Source organism: Sorex fumeus, unplaced genomic scaffold, assembly GCF_029834395.1.
Source record: "Sorex fumeus unplaced genomic scaffold, SorFum_2.1 ptg000034l, whole genome shotgun sequence".
NCBI lineage: Eukaryota > Metazoa > Chordata > Mammalia > Eulipotyphla > Soricidae > Sorex > Sorex fumeus.
In genome coordinates, this window is record NW_026606091.1 from 13,505,050 (window position 1) to 13,514,626 (window position 9,577).

General features: G+C 34.6%; 1 non-coding gene across 1 annotated transcript; it reads right to left on the bottom strand.

Annotated features, from left to right (window-relative positions):
* Positions 1–426: 426 nt before the first annotated feature.
* LOC130026702 (U6 spliceosomal RNA) lies at positions 427–532 on the bottom strand. The gene has a single exon (XR_008792901.1). It is a non-coding gene; the product is annotated as a U6 spliceosomal RNA (small nuclear RNA).
* Positions 533–9,577: the final 9,045 nt, after the last annotated feature.

Below are 9,577 nucleotides of genomic sequence, written 5' to 3' on the forward strand. Positions count from 1 at the left end.
ACAATAGGCTTGTATAGTAAAGTTGCAGGTTATAAAATTAATGCCCAAAAGTCCATGGCTTTCCTATATGCAAATAGTGAAAGAGAAGAAAAAGACATGAAGAAAACAATCCCATTCACAATTGTGCCCCAGAAAATCAAGTACCTAGGAATCACCTTAACTAAGGAAGTAAAGGACCTGTACAAAAAAAACTACAATGTCATCCTTTTTGAATGTGTATTATTTGTTTTCTTGTACAGAGCTGATGTTGTATCCATATGGAACCTAAAATATATATTTCCCCTTCACTGATATCCTGATAAATAGCTATTATATTATGTTTTTTGATATATCACAAAGAGAATATTTTGAATTACTGCAGATCATTGATTCATGGTGAGAATTCTTCACATTATGTAGAAAGACTAGAAACATAGCACAGGAGAGAAACATATGGAATGTTTCATGAATTTGCATGTCATCCTTCTGCAGGGGCCATGCTAATCTTCTTAGTATATTCCCATTTTAGTATACATGTTGCTGAAGCCAGCACAGTGTAACTAGCTTTAAATCAATTCACTTCCATACTGTCCTTTATGATTTGCTCATATATCCTTGTTTAAGCATAAAAGCTTACAATTTTCATTTGCCTAGTTTCTCATCAGAAAATCTGAATGTTTCATATCTATTCTATTAGGAAAGGAAATTGAAATAGAAATAGATAACAGTATGCAGTATATGTCTATGTTAGAAATTCTGCTCTTCTGTTTCATTAGAGATCACTCTGGAAAAATTTGGGCCAAGAAAAGAAGACAGCCTGAAACTGTGATGTTACTTCCATGCACACAACAAAAGACATGACCTGTAAAAAACTTGCCCCAAGAGCAAAGTATCTCTTAAGCTAAACCAAATACTAGGAGAGGGGATTCACCATCCACTTGACTCCCCGAAAGTGGTCTTTATACATCTTACAAGCAACCAGAATTGAGCCCCATTATTTCCTCACAATAAAATTGTGGGCCTTAACTACCCTAATTTCATTTCTTCATCTTCCCTGACAGAGATACTATTGATGAACAAAATAATAGAGGAAAATGTGGACAGACTATGGCTGCTTCCTTATCCTCCCAAAAAAAAGAAAAAGGAAGGAAAAGGTCTCCCAATTATACACATTAGCCTTAATTTTGGCCTTTATCAGATAATGTTTCTGTCATGAAATGAATTCTTGTGGCAAGTCCATGCTTTTCACTATCAAAAGTAAAAGCTTCCAATTAACGTTCAAAAGTTTTTCTAGCTTCTGGAAACAAGAGTAAATTGGAGTCTTTTATGTTGGTAGCACTTGACATTGTATTAAACAATCTTCTAGGGTTGTCATGGTCTATTCTCCTTTGAACCTGAAACCCATTCCTTTGTATTTATCAGTTTTTTTATTACACAATCCAATATTTTAGTTCAATTGCTACGTTTACTATACTTGAAGAAAATGAAGGGAAACTTTTTGCTACAGTGTAATAAATCTCACATTCTGTTTTTTTAAATAGGACAAGGGCTGGAGTGATAGCACAGTAATAGGGCATTTGCCTTGCACGCAGCCAACATGGCCGAATGAGTTCGATTCCTCCGCCCCTCTCAGAGAGCCCAGCAAGCTGCTGAGAGTATTTTGCCCGCCGGAAGCCTGGCAAGCTACCTGTGATGTATTCAATATGCCAAACACAGTAACAAGTGTCACAATGGAGATGTTACTGGGCCCGCTCAAGCAAGTCGATGAACAACGGGATGACAAGGCCAGAGATAGAAGTGTAGAATTTTTTTTTAGTTTTCTTCCTTTAAAAAGGTTATCCAATCCTATCTAATATAACAGATAGATGTCAGCATTATCAATCATAAGGGTTTTCTGTAGGTAACTAATTGGGTATTATAGACATCTATAGATGTATGTAACAAATATGTACCAAAACTAAAGGCACATTAAAGGTACATCCAGGATGCATAACTTATTGAGCCATATTTCTTTGAGACTAGAAGATTTTTCTCTTTAAAATATAAAATGTTGTATGGAAATGCCTTTCACTTTATGGTATCTTTTTTACTCCCAAGGATTTTCTTTGTTTTACATTTAGAAAGGTAATCAACTCATATAAATCAGCGAAGGATTTTTCATTTGCTCACTTAAAAACTTTTCAAAAAAAGTTGGAAGCAGAGGAAATTCTATTCTGTTTCTTCAGATGTTAATATATGCAGCTATTTTCTCATTTGCTTTCTGATTTCTTTGTTCCTCTCTCATAAAAATTTCTGCATTTACCAAATTTAACTTTTCTTTTAAATTCATAAAAACATATTTTTTAAGTTAAACTCTGTGTTCCCTGGGAAGCTAAAATTTGTTCCAGACTGAGCATATTGTGTATTAACAAAAATATATAGTACAGTCATGCGTATTCATTTTTCCAAATAATTTTCAGCTCAGTTTAAAATGTTTTTCTATTTTGAGATTTGTTCATATGAATGTTGTCATAGTATACAGAAATTTTCAGATAACCACACTACCTATGTTTTCCCTCTAGCACGTTTTTGGCTGAGACAAGTAATTTTCACATGTCATGTCCTTTTTAAGGAGTCAAAACAATCCCTAAATATATAGCCAGTGATTTATACCAATTTTTCAGGTAATCTCGGATCCAATAGTGGGCAAAGGAACGTGTGTCTGAGGAATTATTCACCTGTATCCAAAAGAGGTTTGATCCAAGGACAAAGAACAGTCAAAAGTGCATACCAGATTGAGAAGACCGAAAAGTGTTCAGTTACTGAGGGCAACTTCTGAATGAGCAACTTTATAGAAAAGCTGAAGTACTAAATGTATTTGTACCTGGCTTTGGCTACATGTCCTCATAGAAGGTATCAGGGTTTAAAGGATCAGCCTCGATCTCTCCTGAGCCTCAGGAGACATACAGTTTTGACATACAGGGGAACACCTTGAAAAGCAGATTGATTTGCAATGTAAATCAGTGGTTGACTTTACTCTCTCCCTGCTCCCTTATCCTGTTGCACAAAACAGCTCCTTTCACACTTGCTATGAATGTTCAAAAAATTTCAGCTCTGACTTTAGCTTTCACTCAACAGTCATTTGTACAAGATGATGGGAAGTTATTCCTAGACTGTCTGCATTTTAAATTCTTTGATTTGAGTTCCTTGTCCTGGAATGTTCCTTTGACATTGTAATAAAGACAACATTGGATAAAGACTTCTTCCATCTTCTATAACCCTCTTTCCTTACCTTTTTGCTTGCCTCTCTTAAAGTTTCTGGTCACCTAAGAATCAAACTACTTTTTCTTCTAAAAGAAAACAAATGTACTTATGATAGGAAGAGTAGAATTAAAATGATTTAATATCTAATTAATTATGCCATTCCCTCAAGGATTTAAATGAAAACATGCAAAATTTTCTTTAGCAATTTGGGTTATGTTTCAGAAAGCTTGTTAATTTCCTTCCAGACTGTGTGCCTAAGTTATTCTTAACTCCAAAGTGGATAAAATCCAATGAAAATAAAAGCACTATATATACATATATATGTATATATGTACATATATATATATCTTCATGCTTTTTTGTCAAGCTTTGAAAATGAAGACGATATAATAGTTAACATCTTGCCCTGTACTTACTATATGGATATGGGTCAAGCACTATGGTAAGTACTGTATTACATGAACCATCTGATCTAAAGCACATAACAACTATTGTCCTCATCTTATGAGAATTATTACATGAAGGAATTAAGGGAACAAAATTACCAGTAAACCTGTCCTAAGATGGGGGTAGTCAGGGTTCATTGAAATATTTTTTTCAAGCATTTTTATTTAAATACATGTAGAATTGCTATGAATAGCGGTAAGCTGAATAATGTGTTCCAGAGCCTCCTGCCAGTAATTTGGTGGCCTAATAACCGATCTAAAGAGAACTAAGTATACGGCCTCTATTTAAGGATGCCACAGTACTAGGTCAAAGTATTAGCAGACTTACTCTGGATGGGGTAAAATGAATAAGACCTTAAAATCTTCTGGCAGAGGCAGAACTGTAGAGATTAGAAATCTGCTTCTCTGCAAGACCCATTTCCACCCCTGAATGCTCCATGCCCTGGATGTGGACCATACACTCAAAGGAATTGTACATGCACTCAGGAGCACTGGCCTGGTTTAACATTTAATAAAGAGTGGAGAGTTTACTGAAAGAGCTCATGTAATTGAGTTGCCATTAGTTGATCAGTCAAGTGGAGACTTCATGTATGGCCTTCAGCACAGGGCAAATCAGAAAAAGTTCACAATATTTGTCCTTTAATATCATCACCATTATCACAAAATAATTTGTTCTTAATATCACCATCATCATCATCATCATCATCAATGATTAAGAATATAGAGACTAGAGGCCGACTGTCTGGGATGTGAATCCCAAATTTACTAATCAATAAAGTGTTTTATTTGTAACTTACTAAAAATTCCTCTGGTTCCATTTATTTGTTTGAAAAATAAAAATCAGAGTAGCTTCAATAGTTGACACTCACCCTTACAGTATGTACTCTCTAAACATAAGCTAGAGCCATGGTGATCAACAGTAGCTATCATTCTCTCTCTCCCTCAGGATGCAGACCGTCTCTGCATGATGATACAGTGAGACAGTGAGCTCCAGCCACAAACAAAGCCATAAATAGTCATAAAAGCAAAACTTTCACCAACTAAATCCCATGCTTAGACCAAGAGGATGGATTCTGTCACTTCTCTGATCTCCATATTTACACCATTTATAGCCAATCTTCATTTCCTCCTAGCTGTGCCATTGCAAAATCATCCAGACAAATCTCCCCAAACACTCTTTCCTTCTTAGGCAATCATTAGTTAATTTATTTGTTAATACTGTAAAGATCAATCTTTCTGCTTAAGATTCGAATTTCTAGTAAATATTTTCCTAAATCCCTGCACGCTTTGTACTAGAACACATACTAGGGAGATGCTCAGTGAATATTTCCAAAGATCACTGTAAAAGTCTGTGCTAGAATGAGAAAAGGTGTCTGTAATGCAAGAAATATGACAATAATAATTAATTATGGGGGTATAGTAAGATTAATATATTTCATTGACAGTGTGTCATCTAAGTCCAAAGAAATTCTTATAAATGCTCTCTCATGGGGAAATGGTATAGGTTTTAGTTTTCTTAAAAGAGAATGAAGCTAAAGATGGTTAATGATGCAGGTATAGTAAGATTAGTATGTTTCATGGACACTGTTTAGACTGTCTCCAAAGAACTTCTTTTAGATGTTCTTTCATAGGGAAATAAAGTAAGTTTTCTTTAAAGGGACCAAAGTTAAAGATAACACGATTCATTTAAAGCAAGATTAGGATAGGGAAAAATGGGGTCTTAAAATCTCTTGGTAAATTTTACATAAACTTCTTTCAATAACAATTCAGTAAATAGAGCCCATTCCATTTCCCAATGAATTGTGCCCAGTGGAATTAGGATAATGATAAACACTTGGAAGTTAAAGTTTGAGAACTATGCTAAGCATTTTCCATGGATTATATAATTTTTGTTTTATTTGTTTTGTGGTCCACACCTGGAAGTGCCTAGGGCTTTCTCCTGACTCTGCACTCCCAGATCACTCCTGGCTGCTGTGGTTAAGGGGACCATTAGGACTGCTGGAGATTTAACCTGGTTAACGGCATGCGAGGCAAATGCCTTACCCACTGTATTATCTCGACCACCCTGGATTATTTAATTTATGAAATGAACAAATATGAGGGGCGGGAGAGATAGCACAGTGGGTAGGGCATTTGCCTTGCACGTGGCCAACCCAACTTCGATTCCCAGCATCCCATATGCTCCCCTGAGCACTGCCAGGAGTAACTCCTGAGTGCAGAGCCGGGATTAACCCCTGTGCATCACCAGGTGTGACCCAAAAAGCAAAAAAAAAAAAAAAGAAGAAGAAAGAAAGAAAGAAAGAAAGAAAGAAAGAAAGAAAGAAAGAAAGAAAGGAACAAATCTGAGATTTGCAGGTATTAAATGACCAGTATAAATAAGCTATAGCAAATAATGGTTAAACAGAATGTTCAAGAGACAACAGATGATTTTTAACTTCTAAGTTTCCAACTTCTGATCCCCCTGTATTCCACTGAATTCTTAGCCTATGATCAAGACGTAATCCAGTAACCTAAAATCACCCTAGAAGCTGATTCAAGATATCAAATATGTCTGACAAGAATTGTACCATTAGATATGGATCAAAGATTCATTGAGTTTAAAATCTATTAGCTTAATACACTTCTTTTCATACTTCAATTTTTATTTAGATTTTTCCATCTGAATATTTCTTGACTAAAAATAAATATAACTTCACTCCAAAAGTCCATTTTATAGTGTCCATTTTTGTTTGTATACTTGGTGGGGGGGATGAGGGGGCTCCTATGTGATGCTTAGGAAACCTAGGGGTCACTCTTGGTGATTTTTGACAATGGGGCTTGACAGTTCAATGCAAAAGATCAAGGATGAGATGTTGCATAGCATTGCAGTCACATGGTTCAGGCTACTCTGGGACTTCACCCAGTGATGATCAGAGGGATCATATGGTGTCAGGGATCAAACCAGGGTTCTTAACTGCACTTCATTATCATTAGCCTGTTCGTGAAATTGTTTTTAAAGATTTTGATTCATAATTCCTATTTGGGTATTTATATATTGTTCCAAGGATGCTTTATAAGAATAATCTATAATTCTATAGATTGCTTTGGTTAGTTCAAAAGCTTTCTCAAAAAATTTATTCTATATTATTATTGTCAATTAAGTAGAAGTTTCTTCAGACATACATAATGTTAACTTGCACCAATAGCACTTTTTAATAGCTCTTTTTATTTTATATATAACTTTATATCTCTCTTTATGTTTCTTAAAAATATGTGTGCATATATATATATATATATATGCAGAGAGAGAGAGAGTCAATTATGTTTCTCTCTTTAGAGCTTTAGAGTATTGGATTAGGTGTGGCAAGCCTGGGGCAGACAAATAGCTAGCGTCAAGTGTTGTGGCAAGAATGTGGCCCTTCGGGATTTCCCAGTGTAAATAACACTTGTCTCCAGTGTCTTCCTTTTGATCAAAGGGAATAATAAGACCACTGACAACTGTATTTCTTTTTATCAAATGAGATCACAAACACACAGCTCTCAGAGAGCCCATCAAGCTACCAAGATTATCCTGCCCACACTAACAGAGCCTGCAAGCTACCCATGGCGTATTTGATATACCAAAAACAATAAAGGGTCTCATTCCCCTGACCCTGAAAGAGCCTCCAATATGGCAGCATTGGGAAATACAGGTAAGGAGAGGCTGCTAAAATCTCAGGGCTGGAATGAATAGAGATGTTACTAGTGTCTGCTTAAGTAAATCGATGAACAACAGGATGACAGTAACAGTAATAGTACCTAATCTTCCATTGACGTATATTTTATACATTAAGGACATTAATGTGTCTTAAGCTTGTGACACCTTTTTATAAATAGTTACTGACAACTGACATTTCATTTAAATACTGCTGGGATGGCACAGACAATATAGTTGAGGCTTAATCAGTTGATATTTATGTAGTTAAATCTGCTATTATCTTTATGCTTTTTACCTGTATTCCCATATCCCTTAGAAGATAACCTTCTCACGCTATCTTTATTATTATCATAAATCATCATCATCATCATCATCATCATCATCATCATCATTTTTGGAGGGGATAGACATAGGGGATAGATGATTGAACCACATCCATCTATGATCAGTGTTTACTCCTGGCTCTGTGCTTAAGGATCATTCCTCGTGGTACTTGTGGGGCCATATATGGTGCTGAGGATCAAACTGGACTTGGTTTCATGCAAAGCAAGTGCATTACCCAGTGCCGTCTCTCCAGCCCTACCTTTAATTCTGTTTCTATATATCCTTCTTCCCTATCCTTTCCTCCAATTTCTCTTTCCCTCTCTTTACCTATGGATATGTCCTCTCATGCTGCTTTCCTCTTCTCTTTTTAATTTTTAAAGATTATTTAATTTACTTTGCTTCAGAGATAAAACATGAAATAAGAATTAGAACTTAGGCTTTTACAATAGCAGTCATTGTTCCATAAACTCCTATAACTCTTTACTTACTTCTTTTATTATCATTACTTTTGATTAATTTGTGTGTATTTTCCCCTTCACTTCCAGTTTCTTTTGTTATCGTTATTACAATGACTAGGTATTTTACATATTTCTTTGCAGTGTACCAGAGACCTCAACTTTGTTGTGTCTTCCAGCCTGAGACAGCACTCAGCGTATGGAGTGGTGTTGGGAATAGAATTTGAATCTTCACAGTTATATAACAGTAATTCAACTTCTAAGGTACATCCCTAATTAGGTTCATCTCTTGTGTTCTTAGATTTGTATCTAGGTCATTGTCTGTGAATCATTCTCTATCAGTTTAAGGTTGAAGTGATTATATTAATATATTCCATTGATTCAATCAACTGTTCTCTTGTTATGTGCCTGTGTATGATTAGTGGTTTTGGCTCAGTATTTTTATATTTTTTCTACATACATTTTTACAGTTTGAGTTGTGTTTTGTTTTGCTTTGTTTGGGGACCTATCTAGTTTACTCCAGGCTCTGTGGTCAGGAATCACTCCCAGCAAATTTGAGGGGACCCTCAGGGTTCCAGGGATAAAATTGGGATCTGCCACATATAAGGCAATTTCCCTACCCACTCTACTATTTCTTCTGCCCCTTTCACTTTTTGGAAAGTTTTTACAGTTTTCATCCTTAAAATTATGTATAATTCAGTGTATTTGTGTGGGAAGAAGTGACTTTCATTCACTTTAATTTTTAATGACAAAACATGAGCAAAGAGCAAAACTTCTAAAATCATTCAAATAGAAATTACTTGGTCTTTAAACTTAGAATCATTTGTTTATAATAATGGCCAAATGTTTTGTTGCCTATTTCTTCATTATTTCTTTATCAACTTAAATTATAAACACTTCTACCATTATTATGATAATTCATACTTTCTCTGAAAATCACTAATGCTATGTTTTAGTATGCATAAGTAATCCTCATTTTATATTTTCATTTTATTTGCTTCTATTGAAAATACAATTAATTAAGCTGTTTATTAGAACTATTCCCTCCCTTTCAATGATCAGACTTTAAAATCATTGTTAAGAAATACAAAATAGATTTTGACTTTATTGTATAATTATTTTTTCTGTATATTTACTTGACTTTCCTCTACTTCATCTTTTGCTTATCCATCTATTTTTATTATGTCTCAATTTCACAGTATTAATAGATCTATATGTAGGTGCAAATATAACCATAGCTAACCTTAAATATAAAACTAAACTATATGTAACTTAAACTATTAGTACTAAACTATAGCATTAATTTAATTTGATCTCCCATATTAAAAAGCTCTTCAATAATTTCCAAAGTTTTTTTTTAATTTCTATGGTCAGTGATTTTGATTAATGAACTTTCACTTTTGAAATTACTTTGACCGGTATTTTTTATCACTTGAAATTATTCTTTTGTAAAT